Raw genomic sequence first — 16,321 nt, 5'->3', positions numbered from 1 at the left:
AGCAATTCTTCAAAGCTGCAAAAGATAGCTTGAACTACTCAAAACAGCCAATTTACAGCAGAGGGTTATTCCAAAGTCAAATCCGGTGCATGTGCAGCAAAATACCTCTTCATACAAGCTGTTCACAAAAGATAGGCTTGATTGTATAACTACTGAAACAGCCACTGGATTACAAAGTTGAATAAATTTTGGAGTGGTATTTGATATATTTACAAAGAAAGTCAAGAATAGAACCCAAAGTGATTATATGTGGAATAATAGGAGAAGATACCAATTTAAATAAAGATCAAAATGTTTTTTTAATTATGAGTTAATAATTGGAAAGAAATTGATACTTAAATTTTGGAAACATACAACCACACCAACTGTTAAAATGTGGATTAGGAATATGTCGGACATAGCACGCCTTGAAGAAATGAGACTACAGATAAATATGACAATAAGAGTTGGTCTCCTTTCATCGAAGAACATGTGATGCAGCGGTGTTCATGACGCGGATAGAGCTACATCTCCGAATACAGATTTGAAAAATTCTCTTTTAAGGGGAGAGTGAATCATTTTGTATATACACACTTGACGATCCAATCACTTTTTCCCCTTTCTATTTTTCTTGTTCGGCTTATATAACATAAAACTTGGATTACGGTATTACATAGTTGGCACCTAATATTAGGTGCCACTGTACTGTTTTGTGCTGTATTCACTTCTAATAAAATAAACAAAAAAAATCTTTGGTTGAATTTAACAAAGGGGTTCATAGCTTATTAATGTCCGAGAGAAGTTCCACTTATAATTACAGTCCGGTCTCCTGTAGAAGCTACCTACTTTTGGAGATCATACAGAGAAGGTGTTGGGCTGCTCTGTTCACCTTCTTCTTCTTGCGTGTGGCGTGCACAGCCAAAAGTTGTAAGACAACTTGTTCTGTTTTCTATTTGTAAACACTAGGTTGATTGCATTCGTCGAAACAGGGTGGACCACGTGAAGGTTGCAATCTCCCACCCCCTCTCTTCACCCAACTCATTAAGACTCACTGCTCATGTTTCTGAATGGAGAACGTTACAGGTAACCTCTGAAGGAGATTATAAAATAGTTTTAAATTAATCTTCTATGGAAAACCTTAATTCTCCATCCCTGACAAAGCTTAAGGGTCTAGTAGTGTTATTTCAGAGGACAATTAAGAGTACTATTTGAAAACCTTTTGTCATATTTGGAGAGTTTTCCTTCCAAAGGACCAGATAGGTTTTATAGTATTTTATTGTTTCACAGACACTATTACAGACACTAGTTTTTTTAAATTTCAGATTTGTTTAATTATACAAATATGTTGGGTGTGTAGTTGAAGGTCTCCGGGTGCCAATCTCCAGGTGACAATCCTGTAAACAATATGTAAAGGACTGTGGGTTCAAGTCCACGGCTGCATTAACAAGCTTGAGAACGTGGAGTTCTTCCAACAAATGAACCAACATTAATCCCTCAAATTGCACCACAAAAGCAGATTATCACATTAGAGCCTTACCATGTGCAAAGTGACTCTACATAATTATTCCAAATATAAATTAAGTTGGATCAATAAAAGCATGTTGCAAAAGTTTGAATCTGGCTAGAATGCATTGACCTTAAAACATGTGTCTGATTCATGTATTTGCATACCTGGTCCATATATATTTAAAACTGCAAAGAAGGCTGCCTACATGCAGATTCCAGGAAAAAAAACACAAAAGCAACTTCATTGAGCCATATGTCATCATTTCTGACATTTGTGGATATTTTCTGATTGCTCTTTTTCATAAAAAATCCTGAAATTATTAACAATGAACAGCTGAATTTAGATTTAGTTTAGTTCACTATAATTATTTGCATCAAAGGTATAAAAAATGCAGTCATTTTAACTCTACATGAGGTGATAGAGTTGGGTCTGGGATGAAAACCCTTCATTTTATCATTGCCAGTTTTTATCCTCTTCACATAATTTGAACTGATTAACTGGTTATTATCTCATTGCTGTTTTTTGGAATTTGATTGCATACAAATCAACTGCTATATTTTTCTACATTTACCACAGTGACTATCCTTCAAAAACGATTATTGGCTATAAATTATGTTGAATTGTCCTAATGTCACAAAAAATACCGTAGAAATCTTTCTTTCTTCATACCTTTGGCAGATTAGACGAACGTCCTGTTCACAAGGAAGGCTGTTTTGTGAAGGCTCCAAGAAAGATTGTTTGTAAGCATGGGAATGTATCTAATGCATCAGTTGTTCTCGGGTGAGTCAAACAAGCAAGAGCTGAGGTGGAAAGCTGGTCCAAATTTAACATCCTTCATATCTGGCTCCTGCCTAATGTCCAGAGTTAGGATGCTGCTCGAACGGCAGCAGCCACAATCCCAGCTCCTATGGAGCCCCACGGCGGTCTCCAATTTCGGCCGTCTGCTCACGTTGGGAGCTCGAACGGCGGTAACCGCAACATTTTTCTCTAGCTCCTTGTGGAGCTTCCATGGCGGCCCAAAACCCCGGCCGCGTGCATAGCTACTCAAGGCCCGCTATTGGAGCGGCCCACTGGAAATAACATTGACTTACCTGCCAGAGCAGTTTCGAACTGCTCCGACACGCGCGCCATGCGTAAGACGTATTGACGCGCATACGGGCTGACGGGCTCTTCACGTACTCACTCACGTGACTTCAAAATAAAATTGATTACAACGATTATTATTCATGTATGTGATGCGATGTGATTGTTATTGGCCAGACTATGCCAGCTTTTACATCCCATTCCAAACTGTCCCTGAACTCAATGGCTTACTAGACCATTTTAGAGATCAGTTAAGAGCAATCCACATTGTAGGTTTGGAGTCACATTTTAAGACAGACCTAGCAAAGATCAACAATTTTCATTCCCTCAAGAACATCAGTGAACTAGATTATAACATTTATGACAATTCGGTCTTTGCTCATCCTTACTGAAAATATAATGGTGGGATTCAAATTCAAACCAGTGTATCAGTAGTCCCAGCAATTGGTATCAATCCATCCTGGTGAAGAATGAAGACTCTTGTAGACTGTTTTGATGTAGAAATTCAGTTGTGCAATAAACGGAGTGGAAGGGACTGGCCCACCACAATTTAATTTTCTCATTTATGAGAAAGCAAATCAGTTTTTGCATTCTTAAGCATAATGCTATCATTTCCTATACACTGCAAGTAATTTTCCAACTCCTTTCAAGAAAAAGCAGAGTTCTCTTGTAGAAAGACAAATGTAGAAGGTGTGGAAAAGTGAGTTCTAAGACTATGCGTACTGTCCCAGGATGTATAATTGGGACTGAACCAAGTAGTGATATCTTGTGAAGATAGAAATGGGTATCCCATTGTACTTTCCAGTAGGTTCCTACTTTTAGCCCCCAATGTGAGAGGCAGCTTCTGAAACCTGGAGAAAGATCTGTCATTTTTCAAACTTGAGTGCCTCCAGGGATCCTGGGGACATGTCAAAAGCACCATAGACAAATGTTAGAAATTGTGTTTCAATGCTTCTCTATTCTTCCAACTGAAATCTATTCGCCTCAGGGGCTCAGGTGTGGCAATGCTCCGCAGCAGCCAGAAGGCACCATATCAGCAGCTAAAAGCAGACTTTAGAATCTCTCCTCACCCAATCCTTTTCAGTTACTTGGAAGAGGCAGATGTGATTGCAAGGCCTGAGAGAGAAGGAAGTCATGGACCCTGCAATCTCCCAAGAAGCACTTCAACCGTGACTCCCTCGAATAACATATTTGGAGCTGATTTAGGAATCAGGCCAGTTCCTCATAGGCAGCAGATGTTCATTTGGTCTTCAAATTCTTGTTTCACTCTCTCCTCTTCGGATGATATCTTTGGATCATGTTGTTTTTGTTTTTTATGCTTGTGTTTTGAACCTCAGCAGCTGAGAGTGCAGTGGTGACTTTGCTGAGTATATGTTGTTCTCCGCTATAATTTTGGAGTCCACCGCAATGATTTCACTGGTTTCTATTGTGTGCGACAATGAAAGAGAAGCCGAGTTATTTCAAGGGAATTTTGTATTTCTGGTCATCAGAGAAGTATGTATAAGCATGACACTTTCCTGGTTTCTTTCTCCCCGTCTCCCTGTCTCATAAATCCAGCATGGGGATGAACGGTGAGACTTGAGGCTTGTCTGATGGTCATCAGGTTCTGCAATCTATGGATAGCAATAGGCAGATAGAACTGAAAATGGTAGGTGGCAGATATTTACATGGACAAGGGGATAGATGGTTGTTAGTGCAATCCCAATAAAAACCCGGCACGGTGTAACAAACAGTTAAGCTTACATAATGGTAAATACACTGATCTTGCAAAGTGCTAATTTGTAAATGCACATGGAAAAAAGATTGTTGTTCAATTTAGGTTGAAGGAGGAGGGGATTGGGGTGCTGGATGCAGGTGCCAATACGTTCCAAACACACGCTTTGAGCATTGCAGTTTTTCTGGGCCCGTGCCAGTAAATCCAAAAGACCCTGCCATGCTCAAGTTCTTGTTTTGTCCCAGAGCTTGCAATGTTTTGGTTTACCCCCACAATGTCTGCTGCTAACTGAATAAGCTCTGTGAAAGAAATTAGAAAAGCTAAAAGAAGATATGAGGTTGCTTTGGCAAGTAAGGTGAAAGTAAATCCAAAGGGTTTCTACAGCAATATTAATAGCAAAAGGATAACGAGGGATAAAATTGGTCCATTGGAGAGACAGAGTGGACAGCTATCTGCAGAGCCAAAAGAGATGGGGGAGATATTGAACAATTTTTTTTCTTCAGTATTCACCAAGGAGAAGGATATTGAATTATGTGAGGTAAGGGAAACTAGTAGAGTAGCTATGGATACTATGACGTTCAAAGTAAAAGAAGTACTGACACTTTTGAAAAATATAAAAGTGGACAAGTCTCCAGGTCCTGACAGGATATTCCCTAGGACATTGAGGGAGGTTAGTATAGAAATAGCCGGGGCTATGACAGAAATATTTCAAATGTCATTAGAAACGGGAATAGTCCCCGAGGATTGGCGTACTGCGCATGTTGTTCCATTGTTTAAAAAGGGTTCTAAGAGTAAACCTAGCAATTATAGACCTGTTAGTTTGACTTCAGTGGTGGGCAAATTAATGGAAAAGATACTTAGAGATAATATATATAAGCATCTAGATAAACAGGGTCTGATTAGAAACAGTCAACATGGATTTGTGCCTGGAAGGTCATGTTTGACTAATCTTCTTGAATTTTTTTGAAGAGGTTACTAGGGAAATTGACGAGGGTAAAGCAGTGGATGTTGTCTATATGGACTTTAGTAAGGCCTTTGACAAGGTTCCTCATGGAAGGTTGGTTAAGAAGGTTCAACTGTTGGGTATAAATGCAGGAATAGCAAGATGGATTCAACAGTGGCTGAATGGGAGAAGCCAGAGGGTAATGGTGGATGGCTGTTTATCGGGTTGGAGGCCGGTGATATAGTGGGGTGCCTCAGGGATCTGTGTTGGGTCCTTTGTTGTTTGTCATGTACATAAATGATCTGGATGAAGGTGTGGTAAATTGGATTAGTAAGTATGCAGATGATACCAAGATAGGGGGTGTTGTGGATAATGAAGAGGATTTCCAAAATCTACAGAGTGATTTAGGCCATTTGGAAAAATGGGCTGAAAGATGGCAGATGGAGTTTAATGCTGATAAATGTGAGGTGCTACACCTTGGCAGGACAAATCAAAATAGGACGTACATGGTAAATGGTAGGGAATTGAAGAATACTGTTGAACAGAGGGATCTGGGTATAACCGTGCATAGTTCCTTGAAGGTGGAATCTCATATAGATAGGGTGGTAAAGAAAGCTTTTGGTATGCTAGCCTTTATAAATCAGAGCATTGAGTATAGAAGCTGGGATGTAATGTTAAAATTGTACAAGGCATTGGTGAGACCAAATCTGGAGTATGGTGTACAATTTTGGTCGCCCAATTATAGGAAGGATGTCAACAAAATAGAGAGAGTACAGAGGAGATTTACTAGAATGTTGCCTGGGTTTCAACAACTAAGTTACAGAGATAGGTTGAATAAGTTAGGTCTTTATTCTCTGGAGCGCAGAAGGTTAAGGGGGGACCTGATAGAGGTCTTTAAAATGATGAGAGGGATAGACACAGTTGATGTGGACAAGCTTTTCCCTTTGAGAATAGGGAAGATTCAAACAAGAGGACATGACTTCAGAATTAAGGGACAGAAGTTTAGGGGTAATATGAGGGGGAACTTCTTTACTCAGAGAGTGGTAGCGGTGTGGAATGAGCTTCCAGTGGAAGTGGTGGAGGCAGGTTCATTGGTATCATTTAAAAATAAATTGGATAGGCATATGGATGAGAAGGGAATGGAGGGTTATGGTATGAGTGCAGGCAGGTGGGACTAAGGGGAAAAAAAAATTTGTTCGGCACGGACTTGTAGGGCCGAGATGGCCTGTTTCCGTGCTGTAATTGTTATATGGTTATATGGTTATTTTCCTCACAATGGCTCACCTTCCTCTGCACGTTACAGAAAAGACAATTTTGTCTTGTTGCACGTAGCAGTGCCACCACCACCCCTCCCTGTTGCCTCGTTTGTTGTTGCATGAAGCCCAGTAGCTGCAGCCACTGCATGGGAATGTGCTCTGCAGTTTGGCCGTGATGGGATTAGGAGGAGAGCAAAAAGCAAGCAAAGTGGACCGAACCATCGCAGGAGCTGAGAGGGGGTGTCTTTGGATACAGTAGAGCTACAAGCCGTCTTTTATCCCACCGCTTCTTTCACTCTGACACCATCACACAGCACCTCCACCCGCACAAAGGATGGATAGCTTTTCGACATCATCAGCGTGACTAAAATGCAAGCTGTTGCTGAAGGGGTGAAGCTGATGTGGTGCTAAGGCGCCATTCTCCATTACAGCAGCACATCCTGCTTTGGCCATGGGATGCTGTCTGCAGAGGAAGGCAGGTGCCCACAATGAGCTTCAAGCGCTTTGCTGGGCAGGGTGAGGAAACTTCGCTGAAGCTGCTTTTAACTCTGTAAGTGCTCAGTGCATGCTGATACTGTGGTGTGTAGAGCATCCTTGCATGTTATTCAGTGCAGAGGTGAACGGCTTTGAGTTAATTTTGCTGAAAAATGCAGCTATTCTGATGGAGACTGGATGAATGAAGCTACGTTTTAAAGCGTTTAGTTTCTGCATCAATGTGCAACTGGAATAGTAATACGAATAATGGTTTTTAAGGACAGTTTTATAGTGCATTGTTTGTGAGATTTAAAGCCGTTTCTCCACAGACAGCAGCTTTTGTGTGCATTGTCCCTCCTCACTTGTGATGTTAGAAGCATATTTTAACATAAGACACATATAGCAATCTGTTTTGTACGTTTGGTACATCATGCCTTCCACTGCAAACACATCCAAAATTTACATCTTCTTATGAAACCAGCAATTTACGTTGTTCCTGGCTGCAGTAATGTTCGTTAACCGGGATTATAAAATATTATTTATCTGTCTGTTAGGTAAAGAAAGGCAAACAATGAAACCCTGAAAGAGGCAGTTCAATTTCACACATTTTGCATATTCAGCAAAATGGGCTGACGGTGCTGTACTGTTACAAAGAAACTGTGCAAGTGAGCAGAATTTTTTTTTGGAGTGACCTCTATTTTACATTTTAATATGTTTTGCTTTCTTGCTTGTCTAAATCTATTCAGCATCCACAATTGGCTAAAAGCAAGGTCCTTTCAACATGAAAAGGATTTTCCTTCAACCAAGCTGAGACTATGATAATCGGGAGGAGCATATTGGTACAAGTAAAATTGAATTAAGCATAATTATTTATTTACACCGGCAAACCCAACACCTGACATTGCCGTTGGTTACACAAGTGCCAGTTTTTCCAGTCACAAGATGCAAATATATTGGAGGTATTGGCTAATCATGACAATCTTCATTAGTAGGAAACAACTGCAGATGCTGGTTTAAATCGAAGATAGACACAAAATTCTGGAGTAACTCAGCAGGACAGGCAGCATCTCTGGAGAGAAGGAATGGGTGACGTTTCGGGTCGAGACCCTTCTTCAGACTGCAGAGATGCTGCCTGTCCCTCTGAGTTAATCCAGCATTTTGTGTCAATCACCATTAATAAGTCTCCAATAAAGCCAGAAATATTTTACTGGCGGAGAAGCACAATTACAATGAGAATTAACAAGGCTATTGCATCATGGATGTTAATACAAGACTGAACATCTTTTCACCTGACCTGTTCTCATACTTACATTATTATTCTGATTTTAATTCCCTAATCCCCAGCCAAGGATCAAATATAACATCCCTGTTGCCACTATGATTAAAATGGCAACCTCAATATCAAGAGTGAAATGAACTATTCTGAATGACCCATCCCACACTACTTTGTGGATTTAGTTACCAACCCAGAAGATTTTTTTCTTTGTGGATGGCTAATTTTTTGAAGAGGTTACTAGGGAAATTGATGAGGGTAAAGCAGTGGATGTTGTCTATATGGACTTTAGTAAGGCCTTTGACAAGGTTCCTCATGGAAGGTTGGTTAAGAAGGTTCAATTGTTGGATATTAATACAGGAGTAGCAAGATGGATTCAACAGTGGCTGAATGGGAGATGCCAGAGAGTAATGGTGGATGGCTGTTTGTCAGGTTGGAGGCCGGTGACTAGTGGGGTGCCTCAGGGATCTGTGTTGGGTCCACTGTTGTTTGTCATGTACATCAATGATCTGGATGATGGTGTGGTAAATTGAATTAGTAAGTATGCGGATGATACTAAGGAAGGTGGTGTTGTGGATAATGAAGTAGATCTCCAAAGTCTACAGAGAGATTTAGACCATTTGGAATAATGGGCTGAAAGATGGCAGATAGAGTTTAATGCTGATAAGTGTCAGGTGCTACATCTTGGCAGGACAAATCAAAATAGGACGTACATGGTAAATGGTAGCAAATTGAGGAATGTAGTTGAACAGAGGGATCTAGGAATAACTGTGCATAATTCCCTGAAGGTGGAATCTCATGTAGATAGGGTGGAAAAGAAAGCTTTTGGTGTGCTAGCCTTTATAAATCAGAGCATTGAGTATAGAAGTTGGGATGTAATGTTAAAATTGTACAAGGCATTGGTGAGACCAATTCTGGAGTATGGTGTACAATTTTGGTCGTCTAATTATAGGAAGGATGTCAACAAAATAGATAGAGTACAGAGGAGATTTACTAGAATGTTGCCTGGGTTTCAGCAACTAAGTTACAGAGAAAGGTTGAATAAGTTGGGTCTTTATTCTTTGGAGCACAGAAGGTTAAGGGGGGACTTGATAGAGGTCTTTAAAATGATGCGAGGGATAGACAGAGTTGACGTAGATAAGCTTTTCCCATTGAGAGTAGGGAAGATTCAAACAAGAGGACATGACTTCAGAATTAAGGGACAGAAGTTTAGGGGTAACATGAGGGGGAACCTCTTTACCCAGAGAGTGGTAGCTGTGTGGAATGAGCGTCCAGTGGAAGTGGTGGAGGCAGGTTCGATTTTATCATTTAAAAATAAATTGGATAGGTATATGGATGGGAAAGGAATGGAGGGTTATGGTCTGAGTGCAGGTAGATGGGACTAGGGGAAAATAAGTGTTCGACACGGACTTGTAGGGCCGAGATGGCCTGTTTCCGTGCTGTAATTGTTATATGGTTATATATGGTTATAATGAGGTTGGGATAGTGAGGTAGCCAGTTTAATAAGAAATACTGCTAATAATAAACAAGAGTTTTCCCACATTAATGGTTGACGACTTATACTGAGGTCCCTAATTCATTGATTACCAACTACCAAGATGTTTCATGCCCAATCACATAAATCTTTTTGAGTGTTGTCTAAGCATCACTCATTCAAGCAAGTGGAGAGTATCAGATCATGCTTCTGACTTGTCATATAAATGCGGGAACGGCTTTGGTATGTCAGCAGGTGAAGGGCCTGTCCGGGGTGGGAGATTGCAGCCTTCACGTGGTCTGCCCTGTTTCGACGAATGCAATCAACCTGGCGTGCTCAATCAAATAAGATCAAATGGAACAACTTTAGGCTGTGCACGCCATATGCAAGAAGAAGAAGGGCCTGTCCCACTTGCCGATTTTTTTCGGAGGATGCTGTATCAGGTCACCGAAAAATTTGCAGCGTGACGCGGCATGATGTCCCGGTGACGCGGCGTGATGATGTATGACGCGCGGTGTTCTTTCAAGTGTCGCAACATTTTTTTGTTGCCGCTGGATTTTGAAATGTTCAAAATATTTTGCTGACAGTGATATGACGCCGGCAGTCACCGAAGAAAATCGGCAAGTAGGACTGGCCCTTGAGTCCCTCACAGCCCTGATCTTTTAGTGACAGTATTTATGTGGCTGGTCAGTTGAGTTTCTAGTCAATGGTGACCACAAGATGTTAATGAAGAAGAATAGCAGTGATAATGTTGTTAAGTATAAAGGGTAGGTGGTTTGGCACTCTCTCTCATTGATAATGGTCTTTCCCTGGCACTTCACTTGCCACTTATCATTCCGTGGCTGCTTGTTATCTGGTTCTTGCTAAATGTAAGAAATGTTGCTTCATTTGCAATAATCAGAACAGTTGGAAATGGAATTGAACACTGTATAATCAGGAGCATGTCACATTCCTCATAACTGTTTTTATTTTTTAAGAACATTTTTTTTATTGAGAACATCTCAGAATATATTAGCTCCGAGTTCCCTTGCCAGTGAGTACGTAAATTCAGAAAAGAGTGGTTTTGTGAGATAGCCAATTCTCCAGTCGCAACACATACTTTGTTACAAAGAAAAATCATAAAATTGTGCCAATATTTTCTCTGTAGCATTTGCTCACCTGTGGCGGGTGGGAATGGATTTAGCTTACATTGAAAATGACAGGCAATTTACTATTTTTCCTAATAAAGCACAGCTCTTCTCTTTTATTCAGAAATGAAGTGTTTAAATTACCTCAGCAATGGGATTTCTAATTTGCAGTACCAACAACCATAGAACCTACAGCCACCACTAGTATGTGGTTTAAATGCTGTGACATGCTCTATTTCCACCACCTCCATAAATGCTTTATCAATTGGATTTCACCATAATACTCAGGAACACCAACCCAAATCTCTCCAACTCCAGTTCAATGCCCACTTAGATTAACTAGGATGCTCTGAGTGTTTACTATCTCCTTGAGACTTTGCCTATCACCACCCATGTCCCAATCATTTAGTCCTGTTTCTTCCCAGATTCATCCATGAAATGTGTCCATTCTACATCCAGCCTCCATAATTCTAAATTATACAAAATATTTTAGCAACAAATTTTCCAGTTTTAATTCATCAACATGAAACATAAAGTAACAACTTAAATACTCAACGGCTTATTGATGAGAGGGCCAGCATGCCAAAATCCTTCTTCACTACCTTATCCACCTGTGATGCTACTTTCAAGGAATTATATACATGTACTCCTTGGCCGCTCTGTTCTACAGCAATGCCCAGCATCCTACCATTCACTGTGAAAGTCCTATCCCGGTTTGACTCCCCAAAACGTAAAACCGTGCATTTATGTGAGCTGAACTCCATTTGCCATTCTTCGACCTACTTTTAGGAAGTATTATTTGAATGCTATGATATACGATTGTGGAGATAGATTGTTGTTGAATATTAAATTTATTCTTGAAACCAAGCTGTGTGTGAAAGAAAATCAGAATCTGATGGTCATCCTGATTTTTATGGCCTTTACAGAAATAGACTACACATGACCTTACTAAAATATAGTCAAGGTATGAGCGAAAATTATATATAATTCTTAACTAGGAGAAGTTTGTATTTACACAGACTTCAAATAATGCGTAGATTTATTGAAAGATGGCTCTTTCATTCAGTAAAACACTTTTAAAAAAAATCTCAGTCTGAAGAAAGGTTCCGACCCAAAATGTCACCCATCAATTTTCTCCAGAGATGCTGCTGACCCGCTGAGTTACTCTAATACTTTGTGTCTAAAAGAAAATCTCAATTTAAATCAAGTAATTATGTACTAACGTGGATAACATCTGTGAGATGCTAACATGAATTTATCAATGTATTCCATTTCTACATAGAAATCATGTTAATTTAAATGACTTTTTGAATGACTTAGGATTTAGTAGAGTACAAATTGACAGGTCACAGAATCAATGTGGTGGTGCAGGCTCGAAGGGCCGAATGGCCTACTCCTGCACCTAATTTCTATGTTTCTATGTCTTTTCAGTTACTTTCCAACAACGGGATGAAAGCATCAACACTCAAGTACCATAAAATAAATTCAACGGATTTTGCTGTGGTTATCAAGCCAATTCTCACATAAATGTATTGATTAGATATTTTCATTCATCTATAAACAAATAAATGGGAAAAGCCAGTGAGAATGGTCCAGTGAGAATTCACTGTATCATTCCGGGGAATATTTAATACCATAGGAAAGAAGAAGATTGTAACTTTTGATTTGTAGGATTATTTACTCAATGTGATTCTTAATATATTTGATTTGCCTGCATACATAATGGCAGCGGTTAGTAATGAATTGCAACACTTGACTCTGACCATTTTGCTATTATTATGTCACATCTAGGTCAAAAGTTGACTAGCTACAGCAATTTTTACATATTATGCTAATTACATAACTTTTACGTACTTTGCAAAAAAGGAATATAATTTTCTTTTTCAGTGACAGGCAAGTAGCTATTGTTGATGTCTAGGATATAGTTTGATAAATGCAAAGGAAAAAAAAGATCAAAGAATGTTTGATCTGCGGTAATTCTACTGCGAGTGATAAAATGGTAACAACCTATGATTGTTTAGAAACTGTGATTATAGGGGAACAAAAATGAAGGAAAGGCTAATAGAAGGCAGAGCCTGCTTGAAATCATTGTCTCAAGAGATATAGTTACAGGAGGGGAGAAAAATCAGACAGAGAGAGCTTTTCAACACTTGAAATGGAAATGCCAAGAGGGAAAGGCAGAATCTTGTACGGATTTTGATTAATATCCAGATCTACTGAAGTTATAAATCACTCAATGCTGAGTGACTGCTACAGATTCAAGAATTTGTTTTGAAAGAATGAAGATTGAAGGGCCTATTTCCATGCTGTAGTCTCTATGACTCTGGATGAAGCATAACTTGCTACATTTCTAAAGAATGTTTCGCTATATACATAGCACAATTAGGGGGCCGTGTGTAGGAGCCATTTATGTTTAGGCTAGTATTATATTATTTTTTCTAGATATTTCTGGCAGTATTATTTTGGACACTTGGGGGTGGTCATTTGATGATAGAGGGGCGTAACATATGGGCTTAGGGATCAGGGAGTGACTCAGACCAGGCATAGGAGGTGGAGAGTACACAGTTCTCACCAGATGGGAGAACAGAAAGTTACCACTTGTATGAGAATAATGAGAACCTGGTATGTTCATCTCTTTGTTTGTACAACTACTTCAATAAAGAATCAATTAAACTGGAAATAACGACTGAAAGAACTGTCCTTTTTAATCTGCATAAGATCACTTATTACAATACCTATCTGTGATTTCTTTTAACATGGGATGCCATCGAATTCTCTGCCACAGAAGGTAGTTGAGGCCAGTTCATTGGCTATATTTAAGAGGGAGTTAGATGTGGCCCTTGTGGCTATAAGAGATCAGGGGGTATGGAGAGAAGGCAGGTACAGGATACTGAGTTGGATGATCAGCCATGATCATATTGAATGGCGGCGCAGGCTCGAAGGGCCGAATGGCCTACTCCTGCACCTATTTTCTATGTTTCTATGTTTCTATGCACACCAGGAACTATAGGGTGCTGACAAAGCAACTGCAGATCCAATAGCAAAGAACAACAAGATGACTGGAGACAGATTCTTCTCAAGTTACTGCATGCAATTCCTTGGCCTTTGGAAATTGACTCATCCTGCTGGAGTGGGAGCATCTCTTGACAGCCATCATCAAACAGTACATACCCTGGCCCTAAACTCACAAGATTGATGTTTCTCACGCTGCCTTTAAAGTCTTCTGCCTGTGATCAGTTGCAGTGGTTATCACCAAATGCAATGTCTTTTTAAAGAATATCCCTTGGCCATTATGTTTAGAACTAGTTTCAGCATTAATCAGACATTGTTCAATTGCCTGGAGACTAAATCCTTTTGAATCTTACCTGTGTAGGTTGGATTTTCGTGGTATAAATAATTGTTGAAGTTCCTATTTCCATAGTTTTTTACCTTTCTGTTTAACACTCTTGCCGCATTTGGATTTCATCATCTAACTGCCCAGAGCTGTCTTACTGCCCCAAAAATGTGAAGCCCCCTTCCTGAACCATATTAAGCAGTAATCAACCTATTTTGCAATTCTATTCTCATTGGGAAACATTTGAAGCTGGGAGCATTTGAGATTAGCAGAGGTGTCTATAAATAGATTACACAACTTTATGGTAAGCGGTAGAAGGCTTAAAGGAGATTTAAGGAAGATTATTTTTACCTGGAAGGTGATTGAAATCTAGAACACTCTGCCTGAGGGAATGATGCATACAGATACTATCACATCATGTAAAGTGGAATTGGTACAAATTGGTACTTGATGATTGGGACAGACACGGTTGGCCTAAAAGCCTGTTTCTGTGCTATATGGTTCTCTGAACACTATATACTATATGTTAAAGAAGGAACTGCAGATGCTGGAAAATCGAAAGTACACAAAAATGCTGGAGAAACTCAGCGGGTGCAGCAGCATCTATGGAGCGAAGGAAATAGGCAACATTTTGGGCCGAAACCCTTCTTCGGCCCGAAACGTTGCCTATCTCCTTCGCTCCATAGATGCTGCTGCACCCGCTGAGTTTCTCCAGCATTTTTGTGTACTATATACTATATATAAGGTCCACCTTTTAAATCTTCAACCTCACTCCTCAAACTTTATCTTTAGGGAGCACAGACTAGAGTGAGGAGTATAATATAATGTTTGCTTCTACCACCATTGTTTTAATCTGGTGAAAACCCGTACAATGTCAAATGTTCTCACTTTTCATACAAAGAGGAAATTTAGCAAAAAGGGGTCAAAATCCTGGAAATATACGCATCAACATGTACAATTGAAGATCCTCGAAAACATGGAAGAAATGTCAGATTATGTAGGAGTGCAGTATCTTGCAAATTACCCCATTGGTTCAGTGTATTCATTTACACACAGGTTTAAAATAACTACCACTGTGTTAATAATGGTGCCGTGCATACAATAGAGCAGCAGGAAACTTGGTGAACAACAGTACTAACAGTGTACCTTCTAACTAATGAGATTAAAGGATTGGTAAATAAGTGGAGAAAGTACTGATGAAGAGAGAGTTAGAGTAGGAGAGATCAATAATAAATCAAGTATGAAAGAAAATTAAAGAGAACAAAATAAAGAATGGATTAGGTGAGGGGAAAAGATGCATAAGGGAAAATTGAGAAAGAAAACAATAAAATCACCAGCCAGCTGCTAGCCATGTTCCATCTGTGTATGAGAAGTGTGAAATCCCTGCTTTCTGGCTGCCTTGAACTATCATTTGCCATGTAAAATGAAAATGGAAAAATGCCAGAAGTTAGACCACCGGGAAATTCATGTTGTCATCAGCTTTCTATGGTTTCCTTTTGCTTTTGGTTGGGTCCCCGTTAGATGTACGACAGCACATTGGCAAAAACCCAAAGAAAATGGGCCATACTAGCCAATAATAGCATGAACGTAGTGATTTACTGAATCAACTTAATGATTAATTGGTAGTGTCTCTAATGTGTAATAACAGACATTATGGAGATTTCCTCTCCCAAATTGCTTCTCTCTTCGTCTGAATGCGTGGATTTGTGTCGGGACACAATCCCACAGGTCCAGTCCCTCCTACACAAGGATCGATCCAGATAGCAACCCAAAATGTATGTGGTTAATCATTTATTAAATGGTATAAGGGAAGTTCAACTAGTCGATTTGAATGTCTGATTGCATTATGGTTTAAAGGCAATCTGAAAATACAACTTGTTTTGAAATCAAATAGAGAGAAGATATGGACGTTGAATCACCTGATCATGAATGAGATTTCTTCAGAATAACTAGATTCCAGCATTCCACCAAATGGTATCACACATTCTCTGATGTAAATTTTTTTTATGAGTTTGTTCCAGATTTGTGAGTTTTTCCTCTCATAATCAGTTTGTTTGTGATCACAAATTATACATAATGGGCATTATTAATTTCAATAATTGCCCCTACTGCTAAATGTTTTCTGAGATGGTCAGTATGGTCCAACATCTAAATTCT

General features: G+C 39.5%; 1 protein-coding gene across 3 annotated transcripts in view; it reads left to right on the top strand.

Annotated features, from left to right (window-relative positions):
• Window positions 1–16,321, top strand: part of nhsb (Nance-Horan syndrome b (congenital cataracts and dental anomalies)) — a 341,852-nt gene that overhangs the window by 223,414 nt on the left and 102,117 nt on the right. Inside the window, exon 1 of one of the 3 annotated variants that reach the window (XM_055644926.1) lies at window positions 729–7,032. The exons of the other annotated variants lie outside the window; for them this stretch is intronic. The gene's annotated coding sequence lies outside the window, so the exon portion shown is untranslated. Of the gene's footprint in view, window positions 1–728; window positions 7,033–16,321 lie in introns of those variants that run through there. 3 annotated transcript variants of the gene reach the window in all.

This window comes from Leucoraja erinacea, chromosome 13 (genome assembly GCF_028641065.1).
Source record: "Leucoraja erinacea ecotype New England chromosome 13, Leri_hhj_1, whole genome shotgun sequence".
Lineage (NCBI taxonomy): Eukaryota > Metazoa > Chordata > Chondrichthyes > Rajiformes > Rajidae > Leucoraja > Leucoraja erinaceus.
The sequence above is the reverse complement of the archived record's forward strand: the minus strand, read 5'-3'. Positions and strand labels throughout refer to the sequence as shown.